Here is a 4,618-nt window from a genome sequence, read left to right as displayed (position 1 = left end):
TAGTAATTAAGAATGGAAAAGAAATAACTTGAGTAGCTGGGAACATTTACATGTAAAACGGGCGTGGGGACGGTCATGGGGGGCGGCTTTTGTACTTTCCATTACATTTAAGAAACTTCAAAGTCCTTACTTTGTGTCATACTTTGCTGGGTGAGAAGTTTACAGAAGCAGTTAGGACTAGTTTCTGCCTTGAAGGATCTTTGTGTATAGGGAGTAGGTCACAGTGTCCTGAACTTGATTCTGAAGAACTGATAAGGATTCACATGGGCCGGCGCTCAGAAGGAAGAGTGGGTTAGAAAAGGAGATCAGAAGACAAGATACAAGGCATTCAAAGGATAGATCTTTGAGAATTTAAGGAACCCCCCAAAGTTTGTTTGATATGCAAAAATGCTCTGTTTTTCGTTTCTTGTTAAGATATTCACCATGAACATATTTGGAAGCGGGGACAAAAATGACTTATTTCAGTTGTAAATCCTATGCCTCCCCTCTTTAAGCTTAGAATTCATCCCTTAGCGGCCACACTCAAAGTAAACTCTCTCTATTAATATAACAACAGGTGGTCAGAAAACTTGGGATTTGGGCCATACCTATGCCACTTAGTTTGCGTCACCTTTTCCTTCTCTAAGTCGAGGCTAATCCAAAAGGCCGCCTCTCAGGGTTTTGTGAGAGTGATTTAAAACAATGTCTGTGAAGGTACTTTCTCTACCACACGCAAGGCGCTTTTATCTCCGGGTTCTTCCCAGTCTTGACGACTGTGAGATTTGGGGCATCACTAATCAATACGGATTACTAAGCATCTCCACAAAGGCCAGACTGTGTCTCTCAGGTCTTGTCACCCACTCCTGGAGGCAAGAAAAAAAATGAGGCAACAGACAGCTTTGGTCACAGCCGGGGTGGGAGGAAGAAAAAGCTTAGAGCGCGGAAAACTGCAAATATCCACGCAAGCACAAGCGCACAGGCCACGCCGCGCTTTTCCCCTAGAGGGCAGGGCAGACGATGACGTACCCACGTCGTGCGCGCTGACGTCCTCATTGCGCGCGCCACCGGTCTGCGTCTGCTGTTGCCCTGTGCATGTCGCACGCGCTTCCTGCCCCGCCGCTAGAGGGCGGAGCTTCCTCCTGGACCGGGGTGGGCGCGTTCACCCGCTGCGCCGGAGTAACTTTTCTTTAGTTGTTGTCCAGCTGTAGTCACGTGAAAGTGTGGCGTCGAGAGAGTGTTCTGATTCTCTTTGCAAAGTCATCTTCTCTGTGGTCGTACAAGCGGTGACTCCGTCATGCCGAACTCGAGGTCCAGGCCTCGCCGGGGCGCCGGGAATGGCTCTGGGGCTGCCGGCCGGGACGAGTTGGTGTCGCGGTCCTTGCAGAGCGCTGAGCATTGTCTGAGTGCCCAGGACTTCGGCACTGCTTATGCCCACTACCTCCTGGTGCTCAGCCTGGCGCCGGAGCTGAAAGACAACGTGAAGGTGAGTTCTCTTCTCCGTTCTTCTACAAAAAGTTAAAAACAAAATGGCAGGCAGGTGAAGGGTCCTGGGTACCTGGTAGTTGCTATTAGTATTTATTGTTCATCCTTGCAGCCTTAATTTTATTCACATTCATGATCTGCCAGCAGAAAATCCTGTCGGCTCCACCTTCAAAATTATGTCGAGAATCCTATCGGCTTTTACTGTTCTGTCCTTTATACCCTGGTTCAAGAATCCACCTGCAGATTGTTGCAGTGGACTCTCTACTGGGTTCCTTCCTGTAGTCAGTCTCAACACGGCCAGCTTTTTGTTACAAAAGTAAAAAACGATGTCACTTCTCTGTTTCAAAACGTTCATTTCACTTGAAGTTCCCACAGCCCTCAGATCCCAAATGAGGCCTTAGGTGATGTGCTCCCTCATGCCCCTGTCGTGGAGCCTTTGCATTTTTGTGGGTCTCTGTAGTCCAATAAAATGTACAATTAACCTGGAGTAATCATTGTTTGATGATGCATCTTTTAGTTTCAATTATTATTTGCAACAGTTACTCTGTTGAAATACTGTTGTTTTTTTTCCCAAATGGTTTTAGAATCCACATTTTGAAAAATGATTCAACTTAAATTTCATAGGCAGTGTTCAGTTGCAAGCTAGTTGGCTTAATTTAATTTAACCTAGGGTTTCTCATCCTCAACCTTGTTGATATTTTGAATGGAAAAACTTCTTTGAGGGGCTATCCAGTGCATGGGTAGAATATTTTAGCAGGTTCCTTGTTCTCTGCCCACTAGATGTCAGTAGCATCTAGACTTTCATAGTTGACACAAATTATCTTAGTGTAAATTTCAGGAGCAACTGGCTTCTTCAGAAGGAGATGATAGTTTGCCTCTTTGTGTAGGTGTCTTTAGGGTAATAAATCAACCCAAGTGCTCTTTACTCAGTTCTTTGTTTTTTAGTTTCTTCTGTAAACAGGGACAATATCTGTCTTTAAAGTGTATATGGACCAGTGCTGTGGCACATGGTAATAATCCCAGTAGTTTAGGAGGCTGAGGCAGGAGGATCGTAAATAAAAAGCTAGCCACCCCAGCCTCAGCAAAAGTAAGGTGCTACGCAACACAGTGAAACCTCTAAATAAAATACAAAACTGGAGGTGTGCCTCAGTGGTTGAGTGCCCATGAATTCAATCTGTGGTACAAAAAAAAAAAAAAAAAAGAAAGTACATATGAAATTTGTATTGCAATACCTGGCATTCATTGAGGTTCAGTAACTGGTTCTGTTTCCTTCAGAACGAAGTTTGTGTGTGTGTGTGTGTGTGTGTGTGTGTGTATAAATTTTTTAAAAACATTTATTTTTTAGTTGTAGGTGGACACGAAACCTTTATTTTATTTTTATGTGGTGCTGAGGATCGAACCCAGTGCCTCACACATGCTAGGCAAGTGCTCTGCCATTGAGCCACAATCCCAGCCCTGTATAAAATTTCTTAAAAAATTTATATATATATATATATATAGTTCTAGGGATTGAGCCCAGGGGGACTTAACTACCCAACCCTTTTTATTTTTTATTTTGAAACAGGGACTCACTAAGTTGCTTAGTGTGTTGCTAAGTTGCTGAGGCTGGCTTTGAACTTGTGGTTTTCCTGTCTCAGCTTCCCAAAGTACTGATATTACATACCTGGCTATCAAGTTCATATTTCTTAGCAAAAGTTTCATTTGCAGAAATTTCATTTCCTGCCACTGTCTCCGTTTCCCATACCCACACTCAGGCTGCACCAGGCTACTTATCTGTAGGGCCTCTGATCATTTCATATAATTTCTGTGTTTCCCTCACAACTGAGTCTCCTTTCTTATCATTGTCTGTGTAGTAATTTCCATTCATGTTCAACTTCAAATATCAGCTCTTCTGTATAAAGTATGTGAAATTTTTGATTTAAAATATCATGGAATGTCAGAAGTGTACTCTCTTTGCAGAGTTGCCTTTTTTTGTGTATGTTGGGGATTGAACCCAGGGGTACTTTACCATCAAACTATCCCCAGCCCTTTTTATTTGTTTATTGGTCTTATTAAGTTGCTGAGGGCCATCCTAAGTTGCTGAGGCCGGCCTTGAATTTGTGATCTTCCTGCTGAGTTGTTGGAGTTACAGGTGTCTGCCACCACATCCAGCATCTTTTCACAGTGTTACCATGTGGAAATTGGTTTGAGGGAGATGAGAATGGAGCTAGGGTGACAGAGAGGAGGCGATTGCTGTAGTCTCACAGGTGATTACAAGAAACAAATTAGGTTGTAACAGTGGTATTTTAGAAGAGGGGACAGATTTAAAGATATTGAGTGAGGATTGGCTGAATATGAAACATCACAAGTGGAGTTGAAATAACATTAAAAGGTGGCGACTTTGTGTGTTGATGCTGATTGGTACCCAAACCTTAAATCCTCTGAAGATCCTCTGAAGAATGTGGTAGATCCAGTTTAGAACATTTTGAAATTTTTCAAAATTATTTGTGAATTTCTCTATAGGGCCTCAGCATAGGGACAAGATTTATGTTGTTTTCATTGTGGTTTGGCCCCAGTTCTTTGCACACTGATTGCTGTGGAATATTTGAATTAAACTAAATTTGAGAAGTATGGGAATTAAGTGCCTGTCTGGTTGAGATGATTAGCAGGAAGCTATATTTATGAGTCTGATGACTAGAGGAGAGAGTTTTAATTGGAGATGGAAGCGTAGCACCATTAACACATAGGTGATAATTAATGCATTGGGGATGGATAAGACAAGAGGGCTAAGGACAAAGTCAAACTCAAGTGCCCACAAAAAAGAAGGAAGAAGAGAAATAGTAGAGTGATATGGCAGCTAAGAATGGAAGGAATATACAGAGTGGCCAAATTGTCTAGTTCTGTATATAATTGCCATGTAGGTGGTAAAATTCCTTCATTTGTGTATGTGTTTGTAAGCAGTACTTACTGCAGTTAAATGAAACTTCAAATGATTGTTTAATAGTAAGTTCCAGTCCCTGGAATCTTCAGTATTCTGTATTCTTTCATCTCTATTGACTACCTTTTTTTCTTTGTTTCTAAAGGAAACTTTTCAGTATATGCTCTTGAAATGGGCTGAAGAGCTTGATGCACTCAGTCGAACACAGGACTTACTTGGTTGCTATGAGCAGGTCTTGGA

This window comes from Spermophilus citellus (assembly GCF_964194105.1).
Source record: "Spermophilus citellus genome assembly, chromosome: 15".
In the NCBI taxonomy this organism is placed as follows: domain Eukaryota; kingdom Metazoa; phylum Chordata; class Mammalia; order Rodentia; family Sciuridae; genus Spermophilus; species Spermophilus citellus.
Note: the sequence above shows the minus strand (reverse complement) of the source record.